Source organism: Canis aureus, chromosome 19 (assembly GCF_053574225.1).
Source record: "Canis aureus isolate CA01 chromosome 19, VMU_Caureus_v.1.0, whole genome shotgun sequence".
Classification (NCBI taxonomy): Eukaryota; Metazoa; Chordata; class Mammalia; order Carnivora; family Canidae; genus Canis; species Canis aureus.
Window position 1 is genome coordinate 15483062 of NC_135629.1, and position 21616 is coordinate 15504677.

Below are 21616 nucleotides of genomic sequence, written 5' to 3' on the forward strand. Positions count from 1 at the left end.
AGAACCCTGGCCAATATAGTTTTTAACTGTGATTTGCCGGAGTTTACATATTGAAATTTGAAAGATACATGGAAATTCTCAGCCTAATTGGAGAGATGGGATTATCCTGATTTATAGAAAGAAAGATTGCTTTGTGGTAATGTGCAGTTTATAAAGAGTCAATTGAGAGCACTAAAAGATGGCTTTTCTGCCCATCTTGAGAAAAGATGATGTTTCCGATTACAAATTTAAATGAAGGTCAGTGGGAAGATACTTACTTCAAGGGCAGTTTCAGGCCAACCTGTCATTGATCTTTCTGTATAGTGTCTGCGGCAGCAATAGACATTGCTATTGACCAGACACCTTGGTGACAAAGTTCCCTTAGAGATAATTTGCTTTCTGTCGTAAGATTTGAGTTTAATAAACCACTGAACAACCTGTGTATTTCAGTCTGCTTGAAGAACAACCAGCAGTTCAGAGCCTATTGCCCTTGCCTCCAGCACTGTTCAAAAGAGAAAATAACTTGTGTTTGCTTAACCTGGTTTGATCCAAGTCTAACTTCTTCTGAACAATAGTTTTAAAAGCTCTGTAAAATAACCTGGAAGGGATCCTCTCAGGTACAGATGAGTATTTAGATCGCAGAGTTAAAATACCGGGGTTAATTATAACTACTCTTCATGACACAATGCATGGATAAGTGTAGGAAATAGTTTTCTTGGGCAGATATAACTTTGAAGTTTTATTTATTGACATTGTAAGCAAAAAAACACCAAAAACATGTTTTGGGAAGAAAGAAATAAAGGACATGTTTGTCTGAAATTTGTTTCTTAAATTGCTACCTTTAATTTATGCAGGATCTCTGTGTCTCCATTAATACAAGATTTAGGATTCCTTTCTTCCAGAAATTTATGACCTGAGATAATTTCAATATAAATCTATGGGGCATTGTGAAGATGAATGGGGTAGGGACAGGAAAAACAATACCATATTTTACTCTCTACATCTCTATGTTTTGATCAAGGCATCATAATAAGTAATATTACTTGTGTAATGAGAAAAATCTTATTATTAAACTCGAAGGTACTCAAAATATTTTATATAACAACATCTTAGGACACTAGAATAGCTAGTAAAAGAATAATTCAATAGCAAAGTTAAACTGTTTTTAGAAATAATTGGAAATGAAGAAGCAGAGATGGACCAGTAGACCTAAAGACCTGGAGGGATGGCTATAAATACTCAAAGCTGAGTGTTGGGCATGGCAAGGTGCTGAGGAAGTTTATCAAGCACCTAAAATATACTATTGGGTACTCTTGGATGCTTGCACTTGTTATCACATTTAAACCATACAGCAATCTCGAGAAGCATTATTATCCCAATTTTTCAGATGAGAAAAATGAAATCCGGAAAGTAAATTAAAATGTCCAAGGGCAATGTGGTCAATAAAGAATGAAGTTTCAAGGTTAGATCTCACTACAAAGTCTGCACTCTTTCTACCATGCCATCCTGTGGTGTTGAAGGATGTAAGAAAGAAAGAAAACAAGAAGCAAAACCCATTAAACCCACATTTAAGAGGTTTTCCTTAAATTTGCCATTAGATCTTTGGTTATGATACTTTTTTTTTTCTTTCTAATTAAGCTTGTCAAAATAGCTTTTTCTAATATTGAGAAATATGTGAACACAATTTCTGAAGACAGAAGCAAAAGTAAAGAATGTGCAAAAGTGAGTTGAAGTTGTAATCATAGAAGGTTCCCTTATCCCTAACTAAAATGCCTGGAAGATAATAATTAATTAGAAAAGGAGGCCCAGTATATAGATTATGTAACTTGGTAAGCAGAGGAGGTTTCTATAACACAAATAGCAATACTGGCCATGCTAGAAAAACATATAATTTTATTATGTACCGAACTCTCAACGCTTTAGGAATTGCAAGATCATGGTTTGTTTGCTTGAACCCCTCACCTCAGAACTTTATAAAATTTCTAAGTAAGGAAATCAAAGTGGAATCTCCTACCTCCTGCACATCATTGATAGCACACCATTGTCAGGGTACAGCTAAAATTCTCAAAGACCCTCCCTGCCTTGAACAGCAACTGCACTTAGTATTTATGGCTTTGTCAGAAGCATAGAAACTCAGGATCATGAAACTGCTCAGTTAATACAAGATTTTCCAAACTCCCTGGTATGCTTCTAATTTCTGCCATATTCATGTAGATACTTTATCCTTGCCCTAATATTTGTTAGACACATGACTTTGGAATGTCTCTTAAACTCTCTGAACTCCAGTTTGCAATCTCTAAAATGAAGGTCATAATAATAATAATACATCTATTTCATAGGTTTTGTTGAGAAAGTTACACGTGAAAATACCTGTGAAGCATTTATAACTGTGGTGGCACATAGCAAGCACATAATAAATATTGGCCATAGTGATCATTTTTATTATTTTCTTCACCATCATTTTTTAATAGGCATTATTTTTTAAAAAAGATTGTATTTATTTATTCATGAGAGACAGAGAGAGAGAAAGAGAGAGAGAGGCAGAGACATAGGCAGAGGGAGAAGCAGGCTCCTCACAGGGAGCCCAATGTGGGACTCGATCCCAGGATCTGGGATCATGCCCTGAGTCGAAGGCAGATGTCCAACTGCTAAGCCACCCAGGCGTCCCTGTTTTCTTCATCCTTATCATCATTATAGTCATGGTATTTTCTTTAAGTGATTCATAGTTTAAAATTAAAATAACATCATATTGCTACTATAAAGAAAACATCATATTGATACTATAGATAGAAATTAGTATCACTTGCCATAGATGCCAACCATAGAAGTAAATATGATAGAAACACACATAACATACTACATTCTAGTTGGGTGTGGTTATTTGCTGGGATATTGAGCCAATAGCCTGCTTTTACTTTGGTAAAGAGGTATTACCCACGGTTTCAAATGTGTTCAGACATACTAGGACCAAACTGACTCTGCCCTTGATCTACTCAGAAGCAGTGAAAAAGACCTATGTGATTCACTACCATTTAATGTCAGTCTACCGTGTGCTAAGATTATCTGAGTATTTACAGAGGTGCAAGTCTTCTACTTTGTGAAACACAAAGCTATTTCAACCACATTCCCAAGATAAAGTTCCTTTATAACATTACAACAATGTGGGCCATCAAACTGTTTTGGGAAGCTCCCATTACTGCAAATTCATGACATTTTGAAGTTGTCAGATCTACTCACATGGCATTTATCATATACTGCCAATATCCCATTGTCCCAAATATCCAAAGAATTTCCAGACATCAGGCCCCAAGTCTTATACTTTTTTGTTGCCTTATCATTTCATATAGTCCTTTATATATAAAGAGGCACACAGTAAATATATTGCTTATTGGATGAAAATTTACTTAGTCTTGACAATTTTAGAGACACTGGTGGATATCTCTCGGGGTAAAGACCCTGATTTCTAACCTTTTCTGGTGGGTGGGTGGAAGTCAGAGATCTCTTTAAGACTCAGAAGCAAATTATAACATTACCTCCCCACAAATGCAACTATGCATATTGTTTTCGAAAGTTTACAGTTCTCCTAAAGCACCTTTAAGTCACAAAACTGTAAAGAGAAGCCACTGTCCTGGAGTAAACATAGATATCACCTTCATTGATTCATGAAGGTGTGTAAGCTGTAATTACTGTTTTTATAAGCTCAAGAAAAGGATTCTATGTGCTTAAGTTAATACTTGAGGGGTGGTACTGTTCTCCTGTGGGGATTATTTGTATGTGCTTTGTATCTTCAGGTCTGTTTTATACAGGAGAACATTTCCTGGATGAAACCGAATCCTTGTAGCAATCCACTCTTGTCTCAACAAATACACAACCAAGTGTCATGTGAAAAATGTCGACAGGGACCTGGTTGTTGTACTATTTTTTTCCCCCTATGTGAAAAAGAAAGCTATTTCTTTTCAAGGAACAGTCTTTTTTCTTTTCAGACAAACCATCTAAAAAGAACTATAAAGTCACACAGGTAATGGGTTTCAATAAATAATTCTCATGATGACAGAACATTTAAGGAATTGATATATGTGTCCTCTCCTATTTAATAGCCAAAATCTGCAAGGACCTTTTCCTAATTCCAAGGGGAAGTCGATGACAGAAAAAGTGAACGGCTTAAGAAAGGAGCAGAAAGCTCTTATAATTAAAGGTGTCTTGGTCGAGGGGGCAGAACATAGTAATTTAGATATGCCAGTGATAAGGAAAGTTTGGTAAAGATGGGAGGGGGGTGTTGAAAGAACATAGGACTGTGAATATGACCTACTTAGATTAGAAAAAAAAGAACAGGATAATATCTGAGCATATTTGTCCTGTACATGAATAAAATAGTTTCTGGCAAATCCTTCCCTAATAATCAGCATACCACATTTCCTGGAAAATCTAGTAAAAGAGGCTTTTGTGTAAATGTTAAACTCAAAAGAATGATGAAAAGAATATAGTAATCCCGAAAATACTGATAATTTCAAGCAACAAACCAAATGTGCTGTAATTATTTTCAAATAATTCACAGTAGTGAATTATTCAAATTGGAGATCTCATCACTTAAAGAATTAAATTGGCTAATATTATCCCCAACAAAGTACGCTTTGTTGCTTTGTCAATGCATCCAATATCTCAGGCCAAGTGATGCAGAATTGTTAGGCATGTTTGCATTGGGTTAGACTCTTAAAGTCAGACAAGGACCTTATTAGAAGCTTTCTTTTAAGTGTTGTGCTGGAAATGAGTGAACTTGTGTGTGTCTGGGGTGGGGAGTTAGATACAAAAATAAGACACAGAGAAGATTATGAACGCTTACAATTTTCAGCAATCTATGAGAAAACTGATGCTAATAGCAAATTCACTTTCTTAAAATGAAGTAACCTTAGTAATGAGTGATTTAGGGATATTCTCTTTGTAGTGGTCGAAGAGCAGAAAGAAACAAAGTTGAAAAGAATATAAAACATCAGGAGGTCTGTATAATTAATCAGCAGTCCTATAAAGTATGCCATAAATTAGAGCTACAATTATACCACTGTGCTTGGAAAATAGGAAACTGGACTTTTTATATAAGCATTCAGGTTTATTTTTTAATATCTATCTCTAGCATCATGTAAAGTGCACTTTAGGAAATGTGGCTAAGAGAGTTAATGCTTTCATCGCTGCTATTTACAACCTAATTTGCAAGTTTTTACAGCATCTTAATAGTCACATTGCAGTTAAGAAAGAAATATCTTGCCATTCTTGAAGTTCCTTGTCAAGAAAGAAAACTTTAAAAAGTCACTGGAAAATAAAGTTTCAATGGATGATAAAATTTCCTGTGAACCATTTCCCTTTTATAAAATTAAGTCTAAAATTTACTTTTAATATGTAAGTTGAAAATTTGTAATTTTCAACTCTGTTTCTTTTTAAAGGCAGTACACTCCAAGGTATATACTACTTCTGAATTATTTATTCCAAAGGTTCTGGAATTCCTCATTGTTTTTATGTTATATGTAACGATTTATATAGTTTGGGGAAAAAAGTTTGGTGAATATAAATTACAATGCACTTGCTAGCTTCCCTGCCAGCTTATGTTATACCACTGAATTAATTCCACGTCATTCAGTAGGGTCATTCTTCTGAGAAAATGGCATTAAGAAAGGCCAATTTTCTGTATACAAGAAAGGGGAAGAGTCTGGTTACACTTGTTTTTAAGTTCCCATACCCATCCATCTTCTCTTGACCGTCAGGTGCCCATATAGCTTCTCAAAATAAGCCCCAAATTATCACCTAATAAGCATATTAGTCATCTTCCTAATTTTTGTAGCCTTCCCAAACAGTAAAATAAAAGAACACAGATGCCTTCATTTTGGTCTGCTCTGTTTTAGCACAAACGTAATCAGGCTACAGATATTTCCTGAGCACTTGCTCTATAAAAGTCACTGTGATAACCACTAAAAGGAATTCAAAAGGAAAGAAGCAACATTGCTCTCATCAGTTGTCCTATGGAATGGACATCTATTGTATTGCCTATCTAGTACCCATCCCTGATAATCCTGATTTTCCTTTGGGAGCTTCCACTCTCAGACCACATAGTTTGGGTGGTAATAGCACCATCATCTAGATACTGGGGAATTCATGTGCATCAAGAATGGCCGATGAGAGTATCACATGCTCTTGACTAAAGTGAATGGTTTAGGGGTATGCATGTCACTTATTCTAGGTCAGTTGTCACTTTTTAAGGTGATAATTTGGGGCTTATCATCTTAAGACCTTTGCTAAAAAACTGGAAAAGAGGTAAACATTTTCTGCTAGTTACTAAAATGGTAGATGATTTGCCAGGGGTCATCTGTCATTCATAGTGGAGAACAGCTTGCCCAAGAAAGAAACCAAGAGAAACTAAGTCTTGGTGATATTCCCCATAGACCATAGACCAAACTCTGAAATTTTCAGATCCATGAGCCAGGAAATTCCCCTTGAAGGATGATGAAAATGGTCTAAAACCAGATTATGGTTACAGTTGAGAAACTATAAATTTACTAAAACTCATTGAGCTATACACTTAAAATGGTTGAATTTTATGGCATATTAATTAGACCACAATGAAGTTGTTTAAAAATCCCTTGTAAGCCAGATTAAGCTGCATTTCTTTCTTTCTTCTTTTTTAAAAGATATTTTATTTATTTATGAGAGACAGGGAGAAGAGAAGCAGGCTCTTCTCAGGGATTTGATCCCCAGGATCATATCCTAAGCCACATGCAGTGCTCAACCGCTGAGCCACCCAGGCATATCTTAAGTTGGGTTTCTATCATCTGCAACTCAAAAAGTAATGACAAATACAGTCCTACTGGTAAGAGGGAAAAAATAGTATCTGCATGTCACAGATGATACATCAAATGAGTGACATGACAAATGGAGGGGGTCAAATGGGTATTTAGGCTGATTCTTACTTCCCACTCCCTACCTACCTCCTCACCAGGCTATAAGCTCTTGAAATAGAGTTCTTTTCATCTTTGTGTTCAAAATATGGTGCAGTAATGACTCAGAGAGGTTGTATTAAAACATGTTTGTTCTATGGTGCTGGTGGTGGAACTACTGGGGGGCTGTTCTGAGAAGTGACTGGTATTAAAATAATTCACAGTGATCTTGACTGGATGAGACATACAAGTGTTTGGCTTCCATTTTGGTGACTTATCACTGAAATCCTTTTGTGCCTTGTAACAGAATTATACAAGGTTCACATTTTGTTGTTAGTGCTATTTCAGTTTTTCAGAAAAAACAGGCACAAATTATTTGGGAAGAGGACGTCTGAACTGTCAAGTTCATGACCCAAACCAGACAAATTCCCTGGATAACAGCTCAGTTCTTCACCTCACTTTGTCTACATGTGACAGAGTTCTTTGGAGAGATTATATCCTCTATACATTTAGCTTGGCTCTTCCACATTTTTCTCAGTGCTGATGTACTTTTTTATCTGTTTAGGAATACATTCCAAAGTACAAAATGATAGATTCTGATACTTATCTTACTTTTGAGGAGGGGAAAAAAAGCATATTGTAATCAACTTCCAAGAAACTTAAAAAGTGATTTTCTTGTGAGAGAAATATGTACATGCCCACAGATTCTGCACTCGGTTCGGCTGCTGACAAACCATTTTTGGAACTGTTCTTGAGATTAGTGCAGAAAAACAGCAAATGCAATCTCAGCTTATTTGTTCCAGCTGATACCATCTGAACAGAAGCCCAAAGGCATGGGCTTTTGAGATAAGCAGACTTCCCTTAACACCAACTGAAAATGGTCATGGTTCAAAGACAGATGACCCACCCTACTTTTCACTGACCAATGTGAAGTATAAAAGGTGGCATAACTTTGTAACTTTTGTTTTATGTTGAATCTCATCAAAATCATTGTTATGGTTTGTGTGTGTGTGTGTTTTACAAATTCTTCTGAAATAGGTATTTGTAAAATATCTTTCCTTCCAGACTTTGACTTTTAGAATTAGTCCCTATACATCAAAGGTTTGACTGAATTCACCACTCATTTACTGACTCATCATTAGCAAGTTGTACAGTTTCCTCCTCTAAAACATGATGGAGTGGGACTGTTTTCCGGCTTTTAAAGTCTATGATTGTATCACCAGTCCACATAGTCAGATTCAGACACTGTAGCAAAAGGAAAAACAATTTGGCTTATTGAAACAATCTGGCTATGTAGAGAAGACATAATGTCTTTTATTTTATACAGTTGAAACTAAATTCAAAATATCAGTTGTTTATAGGAAAGCCATCCAAAAAACATGTCCAGCTTGGATTTATACCAGCTGTCAATGGTTAGTAGATAAAGTTAACTGGAAAACTGAAATTCCCAAAGAGTGAACAGCCAAGATTAAAAAGAAAATATTTATATAATCTGGTTTAATTCTTCCTTTCTTTCTTTTTTCTCTCCTTCTTTCCATCTCACCTTTATTCAGTGACTATGAGTATTTACCAATCATGGTAGGTTCTTAGGCGATAAAGATGAATAGGAAATAGTCCCTGGCCTTCAAGAAACATCATTGGCATCAGTAAATAACAGATTAGATAACGTGATTATTGCCACAGTAAATATCAGATTAGATAAATGTTATCTAATCAGTATATAACAGATCACCATCAGTAAGTAACAGATTAGATAATGTGGTTAACTCAGAGGATATATGTAGTCATAGGGTATTCTGAAAATATATAGTGGAGGTCCTTGGTGGGAGTGAATTATGAAAGGTTTTCATGGACACACAATGATTCTTCAAGGATATGTAGGAGTTCTATACATATGTTGAAAGGAGATTATGCAGAAAGGCGATACATTCTGGTCAGGCGTTCATTCTGAGTCAGAAGGGTCTAGAGGATTCAGCAAAGGCCTAGGTCACAGAGTCCTGTAAGTCTTGTTAGAAGCAAAGACTTTAGGGGCACTTGAGTGGCTTACTAAGGTTGAGCACTGGACTCTTGGTTTTGCCTCAGGTCATGATCTTAGGGTTATGAAATTGAGCCCCCTTCGGGCTCCAGGTTCAATTCAGAGTCTGCTTGGGATTCTCTCCTCTCCCTCCCCTCTGCCCTTTCCCCTACTTGTGCATGCATGGGCACACTGTCTCTCTCATAAATAAATAAATAAATAAATAGATAAATAAATAAATAAATAAGATCTTAAAAAAAAAAGAAGCAAAGACTTTATGCTAGGTAAAGGGATTTAAGGTATGGAAGGGATACCATAGGATTTGCATTTTAGAAAGATCACACTGATGAATGAATGAAGAAATGACTTTGAGTACAAGATGGAAGGCAATGAAACCTCGTAGGAAATTCCCACAGGAGTCCAGATGTATGCTGTCCATGAGATAGCTACTAAGCATATATGGCTACTTAAATTCAAATTAATTAAAATATAATGAAATTTAAATCTCAGTCTGTTAGTTACATTAGCTACCTTTCTAGTGCTCATTAGCTGCATATAGCAAGAGGCTACCATATTGGACAGAGCAGATACAGGATATTTCCATCATTACAGAAACTGCAATTGGATGCTGTTAGACTAGACAAGAGATACAAAGAACATGAACTAAGGCAGCAGTGGCCAAGATGGCCACAAAAAAAAAAAAAAAAAAAAAAAAAAAAAAGCACAGAAGGACAATTTAGAAGGAGAATTGGGTACTGATTGGATGGATGTGAATGGGGAATGAATGAAGGTTCAGACATGCTTGATTGCAATCAGAGAATATGGGAAGAAGTTTTATATAGAGGTAATAATCAGCTAAATTTGAGTTTATTAATTTTGAGGCCGTGCAGGTAGAAAATGATGCCTAAGATAATGCCTTCATTCTATAATTACATTTTGTAAATATGGAACACTTTTATATAATCATAGAATATTACTGTTAGGAGGGGACACTCAATCTGCAAGTCAAAAACCATAGTATGACCTTTGCTTCATTCATTTCCATATCCTCAGCCCCTATTACAGTGCCTGATGTGTAGAGAAGCATAAGTAAATTCATTTTGGATGAACGAATGAATGAGGCCCAGAGAGGTGACATGAAGTCCTGTGTAAAGTGGAACAATCACTGTTTTTGGAGAAACATGGTTAAATATTCAGTTGTGCTATTTAACTAGATATTCAATTATAGACAAATCACAAGTTTTCTAAGCCTTGGTTTCTTTTCTTCTTTTTTTTTTAATTTTTATTTTTTTATGATAGTCACACAGAGAGAAAGAGAGGCAGAGACATAGGCAGAGGGAGAAGCAGGCTCCATGCACCGGGAGCCTGACATGGGATTCAATCCCGGGTCTCAGGATCACGCCCCGGGCCAAAGGCAGGCGCCAAACCGCTGTGCCACCCAGGGATCCCTAAGCCTTGGTTTCTTTATAAATGAAACATTGGGTTATTGTAGTGATTTTTAAAAAATTAATTTACCAAAAAGTGCTTTGAAGACTGCAAAGTGCTATACTTGTATAAGTCTGGTGATTATTATTATTATTATTATTATTATTATTTTAGATTTTATTTAAATACAAGTTAGTTAACATATAGTGTATTGTTAGTTTCAGGGGTATTATTTAGTGATTCATCAGTTGCATATAACACTCAGTGCTCATCATATCACTTGCCCTCCTTAATATCATCACCCAGTTACCACATCCCCCTTGTTTGTACCCCCTCCAGTAATCCTCTGTTTCTCGTAATTAAGAGTCTCTTATGGTTTGTCTCCCTCTCTGTTTTTATTTTATTTTATTTTATTTTATTTTATTATTTTATTTTTTCTCCTCTTATGATTTCACTAATATGTAGAATTTTAGAAACAAAACTGGTGAACATAGGGGAAGGGATGGTGTTTATCATTATTAGCCAGGATTACCTGGTCCTTACTCAAAGTCTGGTCCATGGATCAGCAGCACTGTAATATCTGGGTGCTTGTAAGAATTACAGAATATCAGACTTTAGCCTAGACCTTCTGAATCAAAGTCTTTCTTTTAATAAGATTTCTAGATATTCGCATGCTCCTTAAAATTAGAGAAACATTAAACTACTTATTAGCAGACTTGGAATTTTAACTCAAGTCTTTCAATTCTCAGATGATGATGGATGAAAGAGTCAACACAATTACTAAGTCAATTTGATGGGAAATGAGTCTGATTTATTCACACTAAACGCTCAAAACTAATTGATGGGACTAGAATATTGCTAGTTCCTGGTCTAATTTTCTTACATTGATGCAATCTTGATAGTGGCCAAATTTCTCCAATAAGATTGTTGACCACTTGGATGAGGGCAAAGATAACATGCTAATTGCTTTCCAGATGACACAAAGTTGAGAATCAGTCAGAGTCCTATCATGAGGCAGAAACCACATTTTGGATGACAATCAAATTCCTAAATGATCTCCATCATCTGGAATGTTAGGCTGAATATTATAGTAAATTACAGTTAATAGGGATAAATATAAATGTCTCTATGAAGGTCATCTAATGTATTAATAGTGAAAATATGATATTCTTTCATTTGTTAAGGAGATGTGTAAGAAGAACTTATTGTATGTCTGGCACTGCACTAGAAAGGCACTAGAAAGGTGAGCCAAGCTGATGAAGTTCTGGCCTCATGGAACATACACTCTTTGGATTAAGATCATTTATTCTACAGGTAACTATTCTTACATTCATTAATTCAACAAATAGTTCTTGAGTATTCAGTATGGTCTCTGAAATCTTCTGGGTATTGAGTATATAGCAGTAAATAAGACAAATAATGTCACTGTTCTCCAGGAGCTTAAATTTTAGGGGGTAATAAACAATAAAGCAAATATATGAATGTGATAATTCAGTTGAGCAATATGCACTAAGAATAAAGTACAGACACTAATATGATAGATTTGTGTGCTCCAGGAACAGAAAGAAGGCTAGTGAGATAAAAGATAAGTTTGGTTGCTAAAGCTTGGGTAGGTCATCTAGTAAGAGATTTAGAATTTATTTCTACAAAATGTGAAGACAAATGATATGTATAAATGTAAAATTATGTCATAATAGCTGCTATAAAGGAGAAGTACATGGTATTCATTATAAGAGTTTATAATAAGGGGGATGGGGTCTAAGTAAATGATGCCACTGAGATCTGAAGCAAAACAGTTAACCAAGAGAAACAAGGAGGTAACAGAAAGCGGAAGAGTGTATACTGGAAGAGGAAAAGATATGCTCATGATGGAATAAAACATAGCATAGACTAGAGGAACAGTGAGAAAAGTAATTACTAAATTTCAGGTGACTTATACTCAGCGTGAATCAATGGAATGATGAGATTGCCAAGAATGTGAACATAATTGTAGGTTGCATTAATAGATACACAGCATCCAGAATGCGGGAAAGGTTAGCCCTACTCCACTCTACGCTGATCATACTAAACACCGTGCAAGAAGAGAACAGCCCAGGATGTTAGATGACCCGTGGGAAGAAGAGAGATGGGACCTAATGCCTCTTCACATGAGAATGAAAGAATGGTGCTCAACATCTGTGTCTGTTGTTTTTTGACTATCTAGCATCCATTGTCCTTTTTGATTAACATTTTCTTTTGAGGACATCTTTTGCCACTGGATCCAATGTGGTGGGGCCATAGTCAGGGGCTCCCTCTTCCTCTGTGCCCTGGCACAAATGCCACCTTATTTATAACCATGTTCCTCTAGAATAGCAGGACAAAGAGCCTTAACATAATTGGAGGTTAAGTCAGCAGTGACAGCCTGATCAAACTATTCCTGTAAAAGAAACAGCTTCTGCATTTCCTATTTCCTAGCCCCAGGGAGCTACCTTGGGCCCATTTAGTTTTAAACCTGCTTCTTCCATGGATTTTTTAAGTCCCTCATATCCTTCCAATAAAATTCTTGTTTGCTTGAGTTAGCTAGAGTTATTTCTGTTAATTGCAACCAAAGAACGCTGACACATTTAGCTGGGCAAACAAAGGACTTGGGTGAACCTGAGGTAAGGAGAGCTGCTGTCTTCAAATATTTGGAAGAATGTATAGAAAGAAAGCTTGGATTTCTCCTGTACCACACCGGGAAGCTGGCTTAAAACTAAAAGATATAAACTCTTTTTATGGATAAACATTTTAATAAATAAAAATTCCCTAAGGGGGACTAGTCTCCATGAAAAGGCATGAGTTTCTATTACTGGTGTTTTCTTTCTCTTCTTTTTTTTTTTTTTTTTTCTTTTTTTCTTTTTTTTTAGCAGAAGAGAGCTAGACAAGTTAGGCCTTTATTGGAAGGAATTGAGGAAACAGAAGGGAATGGCCTAAGTGATTTTTAAGGTTCAAAGGTTCAATAATTCTTGGGATTCAAATGACATCTTTTGTATAACTTAAGTTTTCAAATTAATTGTCTTTGGCATGTTTTTGCAAGCTGAAATAGACTTTGATGAAGAAGAATAAGAGAACAGATTTTTTTTTTAATTAATTAATTTATTTATTTATGATAGTCACAGAGAGAGAGAGAGAGGCAGAGACACAGGCAGAGGGAGAAGCAGGCTCCATGCACCAGGAGCCCGACGTGGGACTCGATCCCGGGTCTCCAGGATCGCGCCCTGGGCCAAAGGCAGGCGCCAAACCGCTGCGCCACCCAGGGATCCCAAGAGAACAGATTTTTATAAGAAGTGCCATTAAAAGTAGAAATGCAAAATTTTCAAGTATCAACTGGATTGAAAAAGGACACTTTTTTAAAGACTAATTTACCTTTATAAAATGTTTCCCAAAGGTTATTGTGTGCAGATGGCTTTGTTTTCACCCTTGGAGCAGGACACCATGGCTAAACCACTGTCTGGTAATTTCATTGTCTCCAGGCCTCATTTACAGCCTTGAAGAGAGTCAGAATAGCCTTTGCTTACCCATCCAATAATTATGGTTGCTGTGCATGACTGAAAGAATGGCTATTTTCTAATGACAAGGTGGTTTGGTTCAGAGGTATGCTATCTCCAGCAGGAATTCAAACATTTTAAATAGTGGTCACTGAGTCAAATAAAAAGTATGTTTATTTTTATGTAAGATATGTTTTCAAGGATTATCATTTGTTATATTGAAGATATTTCTGTAGTTGCTGAAAAACTACCATGCAAGACACCATCCAATGCATTACTAAATATCCCTTGTATGATGATCTGTATCAGTTAGTTATCACTGCATAACAAATAATTCCTCAGCTTAGCTGCTTAAAACAACAAGTATAATTGCTCATGAGTTTGCAGGTCAGCTAAATGTTGCTTGGGGTGACAGGGGTGACTGGGCCATGTGTCTCTCCCTTATCCAGCAGGCTTCCTTTACTGTTGTATTTGCATGGCAATGACAGGTTTTGAAAAGCAGTGGCAGAAAGGCTCCAATGTACAAGCATGTTTTTTTTTTTTTTTAAAGATTGTATTATTTATTAATGAGAGACACAGAGAGGCAGAGACACAGGCAGAGGGAGAAGCAGGCTCCCTGTGGGGAGCCTGATGTGGGACTTGATCCCAGAACCTTGGGATCATGACCGGAGCGGAAGGCAGATGCTCAACCCCTGAGCCACCCAGAGCCAACATACTTTAAACAAGCATGTTTTAAAGTATCTGCTTGCATCAATATTACTAATAGTGCACAGGCCAAAGCAAGTCACATGGCCAAGCCCAGAATCAAAGTGGGAAGGCATTGCCAAAGGGCATGGATATAGGCAAAGTAAAAAAACTGGAGACATTACTGCAGTCAATCTGCTACTAGGTTCAAGTAGTAAATTTATTATCAAGAGGAAGTTTTTTTTTTTTTTCAAGAATATTCTTGAGATAATGAACTTTATAGTAGCTCACTGTTTTCCCTTTTGGCTTAGAATACTAGGAAGCTCAAAATATTAATATTTACTTAGCTAAATCATTATTAATGTATTCATTTCCCTTATACATGGTCTTACTGTTTATATAAGTCTTATTGTATATAGCCTGCAATGTAAGTTGCCTCAATGATTTTTGTTTTTCAGAGAGACAGTATAGTACCAAAAAGGAATACTTATATTTATTTAAGGCATGAGCAGTTTTCATAAAGTACCTACAGACATTTAAAACACCTGTGAACAAGAGAAAACAGAGAAGCTTTATCTTTTAAAGGGGCATTAGTCATTATTACTTATTACATCCTCCTGGTTCTATGTGAATCAAAGTGACAACTGTACACCTCAACAAAAGTTTTTCAGGGAATTATCTCAAACCAATTTTCACTAGGGATGTAGCCTTTTAGCATCTACAGGTTCAAAAGAGAAATATTTTAAAATTCAGAACCCACACCTAAGAAGGTGACAGATGTAGAGAAAATTCAGCTGAAAATGAAGTTCTTCATTTCATTTTGGAATATTTTCTTCTAAAGATATCATGAGACAGATTTTCAAAGGACTTTGAAGATATAGCTGCAGTGTTTCATGCCCATATGATTGAGTCCAGGAAATATTACCTGAGCCTTGGCAGTTGAATTTGAAATGCTGACTTGAAATATTTTCATTGAAGTTATACCAAAGTTAAATAGAACTAGAAAGTTATTTAAGCTGGTTTTAACATTTTCTTATCCATTTTCTCTGAACTGACAGCATGCTCTCAAACTTGTGAGACAAAGAATTAATAGGTGTTAAAAGTCTTTGGGGGAATTTACCTCTGGAGGAAACCAAAAGATTTCTATAGATCCCAAATGATTTCTAATGAGTTGAAGATTTCTTTTTGATAAATCAGTCACTCACAAATTAACATCGGTCCCAAAATAAAGGATCAATTCTCTCAATTAAATGTGGTATGGACTAGATATTCCATCTAATGGTAAGAAAATGATTTATTTAAAAATAATAATTAGACTTGTATATACCAATTCTAATCCAAGAGATAGCTCCTCAATGATTTTCACACAGTTAGTAGAGAGGACTAAATGTGAAAAGGGCTATCAAAATTATAACCATTCTGAAGAATTCACAAACAGCTTGTATAGACTTGAGAATTTTCTGGTCCCACCATATTGAAATATGATTAGGTAGTTATAATTTTAAAGAGCTTTTTACAGGTCCTCTACAGATATTGTGGACATAACTGAAATATACTGCCTCCTGAAAATTTGCTTTGAGAATATTACCCAACTTCTTGTTTTTAAAATATTTCCCCCTAGAAGCTAATTTCCTGGACCTAAAAGGACTTCAAAGGATTGTATTCTTTTCTTGATGTCAAGATATTGCTGTAGTCATTCCTGTAATGATATCTATTCCAATGCACAAAGGAATAGTTTATAGCTAACTATAAGTACTTATATATTTTATGCACTGTGATCCAGAGAAAGGCTCTGGCAAAGACACTGAGAGCTCTGATTTCAATTAATGCCTTACCTGCTCTCATTACATGTGTGACTTTATCTGTAGGTGTATGTATGGATAATCAAATGACTGCTGACTCTTCTGTTCCATAAGGAGATTAATTTTTGTCAAACAAGTTGTTTGGGCAAAATAACTAATCAATGAAATGGCTTTTTCATCTTTATGCCAGTTGCTCTGAAGTTATGCAGGAATCTGGAAGTTCATAAAATTTATATTCCCTAGCTCTAGTTTTAATTGATTCACTTTACTCCTGGAATGCATGGAATACCTCACCACACCCTCCTGCACAAATGTACTGCTTCCTTGTCATGTAAGGCACCTCTTAGGTGTTCTCTCTTTTATGAAGACTGTTCTGATTCTCCCATCTTGAATTTCTTTCTGCTTCCCCTTCATTCTTTCAGCCCTTGATTTCAGTGTTTCTTAAGGGATTTCCTGCTTTTGGGGCACCTGGTGGCTCAGTCTGTTGAGCATCTGACTCTTGGTTTTGGTTCAGGTCACAATTTCAAGGTGTGAGATCAAGCCCCGCCTCAGGCTCTCTTGAGATTTTCTTCCTGTCCCTCTGCCTCTCTCTCTTCTGCTCTCTAAAATAAATAAACACATTTTTATTTATTTCTCTGAGATTCTTGAGATTCTCTTCTCCCTTGAGATTCCTTTGAGTTGAGATTCCCTTGAGTTGAGATTCCCTTGAGATTCCTCTCCCTTGAGATTCTCTTACTCTCCCTCTGCACCCCTCCATCAAATAAAAAAATAAATCTTAAAAAAAAATAGAGTTCTTGCTCTCTACAGTGTATTATAATGTTTATATTTTGTATGCTTCTTGAGATAGACTCAATATCTGTCTTCCTTTTATCACTCACAGTTGTACCAGGGGAAGTAATGACAGGGGTAATTAAAAAAAAATACAGATTGTTTACAATAAAGCTTAAAGGACTGCATTGCCAAGGTAGCAGAGAAAATGCTAGGCTGGTTGCTATGAGGATTTAACAGTCTGAGTTATGCTGGTGAATTCCTATAGTCTGACACCCTGGCAACCAATGATCTTTTTACTCTCCATAGTTTTGCCTTTTCCACAATATCATGTAGTTGGAATCACAATTGTGTAGCTATTCATTTTGGCGTTTTTGACTTAGCAATACACAATTAACTAATGTTCTTCTATGTTTTTTCATGGCTTGGTAGTTCATTTATTTTTTGCAATAAGTAATATCCCATTATCTGGATGTATAGTTTATCCATTAGCCTACAACTGAAGGTATCTTTGTTGCTTCCAAGTTTTGGTAATTATGAATAAAGGCGCTATAAACATTTGTGCACAGGTTTTTGCGTAGGTTTAAGTTTTAAGCTCCTCTGAGTAAATACCAAGGAGTGGAATTAGTTGATCATTTGGTAAGAGCGTGTTTAGTTTTGTAAGAAACCACTAACTATCTTTCAAAGTGGCTGCACAATTTTTTCATTCACTCCAGTAATGAAAGAGAGTTACTGTTGCTTCAAATCCTCACCAGCATTTAGATTTGTTATATTCGAGATTTTGGCCATTATAGTGTAGTATTATCTCATTATTGTTGTAATCTGCATTTTTCTGATGACATTTAATGTGGAGCATATTTTCATTTGATTATTTGCCATTTGTAGGTCTTTTTCTTGTATGTTAAGGCCTTTGGCTCATTAAAGTTGGGTTTTTTGTTTTCTTCTGGTTGAGTTTTAAGGTTCTTTGTATATTTTGGATAACATTTTTCATTTTTGATATTGGTGATTTGTGTCCTTTTTTTTTCTTAGTTAACCTGTTTGAGTCCCTGTTTCAGTTCTTTTGAAGATATACCTATTAGTGTAATTTCTAGATCACGTGGTATCTTATTTTAAATTTGAGAAATCTCCATACTTTTTTTTTTCATAGTGGCTGCATCATTTTATGTTCCCACCACTATGCACATGGGTTCAAACTTCTCCACCCTATCTTCCATACCTTCTTGTATAGGCAGTTGTGCCTAGCATCCACTGGTTCTAACTCTAAAAATAGCCATTTGAAAATGCACTCCTCTTCTAGTCTCAGCCATATGATTTTGTTAGGTTTCACTACTAAACCTTAGAGTGAAACATGGGACTCAGGGTTATAATGATCACAGAATTTAATGTTTTCTGGTCATAGTGACTGGTTAGGGATGATCACATGACCCAATCTGAGTCAATGATCTGCAGTGAGCCTGTTCTGGGACTTTGTGGAAAATAATTCTTATTTCCTTCTGTAATTAAATGTCTACAGTTTTAAGGTCTGGAGCTGCTGCAGCCATTTTTGGCCATGAGGAGAAAGAGTCAACATGATGGAAAGACCAGCTGAGTCTATGTTTATTTTGTCACTTGCAATGAGAAGTGGTCTAATATACTCCACTTGACTAATCCATGCAGGAATCATTTACTGTGGTGATAGCTGAGTCATGCTAGTAAATACGATTTATATGTATTTCAGACTTGAGTCTTGAGGAATATTTTATCTTTAAGGTGGATTTTGCATCTAGTCTGCTCATTATGTGTGACTTTTAAAGTTCAGCTATTAGATTTTGGTGAGCACCTGGCTGTCTCTCCTCTGCCTACTATTTTGTAATGGTCCATTTAATTTTGGAATGTTTTATAAGACTTTTCATGGCAGATTTGCCTTCTTGATGAGTTCTGCTTTCGCCAATATTAAAATTAGATTGCACCGCTGGAGAACCTACCTGCTGTTATCTGCCAGGAGTCCCCTCAAAATATTCCAAGTGATGTGGGGAGGGAGAGGGTGTATGGTTAAACATCAGTTTTACAACCTGCTGAATTCTGACAGTAGGAATTCTTGTGGTGAGAGAAAATAATTAGAAAACAAAAGCCAAGATTTTAAAATCTAAACAAAACCATCCAGAGACAAGCTCAAAATTAGTACAGGCACAGAGGATGAAAACACTAGAAAACTCCATATGGTATTATTGTAATTACTCACTAGACCTAGACTACATGACTATAATGTTATTACACTACAAGATTAAATGCACTGAAGCCATAGGTCTTTGCTATTCATCCTAGGCATAAAAAGTTCTGAATCTAATACATGAACAGCTTTCCCCCTCAGTGAAAAGAGGAAGGAGTCTGGTGTTGTTGGCCTATTGATTTGGATGACACATGTTCTCTGAACCACCTAGAGGGATTCTCTGTAGACTGAATGAAATCCAAAGGTCAGAGAAAAAAACTGATAAATATAATTGCAATTTCCTTGCAGCACCATATTTGATGACAAGACATTTGACATAGTGACAATTTAATATGTGGAAAGGGGGGAGAAAGACCAGACATACTGTCCATCTGTAGTAATTGATCTTTTGCAAGTTCCCAATGGGCACCGGGGGACAACTCTCATAAATAGCTTCTTCATGTAACCCAAAGGGAGAAGGTGAAAGACCTTGTTCATTTCGGTGAAGTTTCCTCTTTCTCTCTAGAAGACAAGCTGACATAATGACATCAAGCAGAGGGACCAGAGTATGCTGGGTGATGTGTAGGCAATCAAGTTAAGGTTTCTGAATGAAAACTCAATCTCCCTCAGGTCAGTTTTATAAAGCTGTAATTATCTTTTATGACATCCAAATAAATCTCCATTTTGGAAAGAATTATGCATATTTTAGAAAAGTGAATTTGGGAATGAGCAATTCAAAACTCTTCCTTTTACTGTGTATTATAGAAACTAAAGGCAATTCCAAAGTTATCAATTTAATTTAGAATTCCTTATTGCTTAGATAAATGGTTCTAAAATTTTTATCTAGAATCTTACTGTAGTACTTGGCATGTGATGTTATTACTAAATATTTGAGTGAATAAATTGATGAAGTAATGACTGTATTAATCAATGAATTCCTCAGGGTGGTTTGGAGAAGATGTCATTCAAATCAATAGGCCCAACAAAGCCTGACAGCTTTTTCTCAGCTTTCATTGATGGGAAAAACATTTTACATATTGGACTTAGAACTTTTGTGACAAGGATAGATAGCAAAAACCTAGGTAGATGTTGAATAGACTATTAAATATACCACTCTGGAGTTTTTGGAAGAAGTCTGGGCTGATGATCTAAACTTGGATTTGCCCAGCATTTAGATAGCTTATCAGGCTATAGACTAAATGAAGATAAGACACCTAGGAAGAGGAGATAGAGAAGAGGTCCCAACACTGGGCACTGGGTCAGTTTAGAGGTTGTAGAGATGAGAATACACCAGATCACTGAGAAGAGAGGCCGGAGTGTAGAAGGAAACCCAACATCCTGGATAGTAAGTAAAGTAAGACTTTTATAATGGGAGGTGTGATCCACTGTGTATCAAATGCTGCTGAGAGGCCAAATTGAAGAATGAGTACTGACCATGAGATTTGTTAATCACAGGTCATTAACCTTAACAAGAGTGGTTTCAGGGCAGTGGAAGGAAAGTTTTCTCATTAGGGTAGTCTGCTAGAAATGAGGTGCACAGTTGGGATGCATTTGAGGGCAGGGTGAGGTGATGAGGTCAGATCTGGGTATGTTGAGTTTGAGATCTCATGAGATATTGATATGATGGACGTTGTGTTTTGAAGTCAAATAAATCTATAAATGAATTCTGGCTTTGCCACTTACCCTGTAGGGCTATCAGTAGGTTAGTTAATTTTGATAAGCTTTAGTTCTGTCAAGTATAAAATGAGCATAATAATAATGAGCTGGAATACTTTGGAGAGATTTAGACCCAGTGTATGTAAAACACCTAGTATATATCAGAACTTGATAATGATAGTGGTTACTGTAACCATGCTGTTGGAAGTGCCCAAAATATGGCTGCTTAGAAATTCCCTTAATTTCTACTGCAATTCTCAATCAGAATCCTAGTCTTGCTGTGGTTGATGTAAACTTCATGCAGCAAGTTAAACAGTGTTTCTCAAGAAGATACTGAAACATTGAAAACTACTATTTGTAGTGACTTAACAAAATCATATTTTGCCATATGATTGAGCCATAAAAATTAAAATATGTTCTATATTTACATTATGGAATGATATCTACTATATACCTTAAATAAATAAGTCACGTCATAAAATAGGTACATCGTAACTTCATTTTTGTAAAAAATATGTGTAGATTTGCAATCTATAGAATAAAGCCTCCAGAAAGCTTTACCATTTATAAAGCACTTTTTCATCTTTTTTTTAAAGATTTTATTTATTTATTCATGAGAGACACAGAGAGGGGGAGAGAGAGAGGCAGAAACACAGGCAGAGGGAGAAGCAGGC

The 21616-nt window shown here is 36.0% G+C and overlaps 1 protein-coding gene and 1 long non-coding RNA gene across 26 annotated transcripts in view; one reads left to right on the plus strand and one right to left on the minus strand.

Moving 5' to 3' along the window:
• Positions 1-21616, minus strand: part of CNTN4 (contactin 4) — a 927650-nt gene that overhangs the window by 82177 nt on the left and 823857 nt on the right. The window lies entirely within an intron of this gene.
• The window catches only part of LOC144289691 (uncharacterized), a 172076-nt gene that overhangs the window by 36801 nt on the left and 113659 nt on the right, over positions 1-21616 (plus strand). For 7 of the 13 annotated variants that reach the window (XR_013357586.1, XR_013357574.1, XR_013357575.1 and 4 more), the window contains 2 exons: positions 11523-11652; positions 19813-19916. This is a non-coding gene — a long non-coding RNA (uncharacterized LOC144289691). Of the gene's footprint in view, positions 1-11522; positions 11653-13744; positions 14034-19812; positions 19917-21616 lie in introns of those variants that run through there. The other 6 variants (XR_013357581.1, XR_013357578.1, XR_013357584.1 and 3 more) reach the window with 3 other exon arrangements.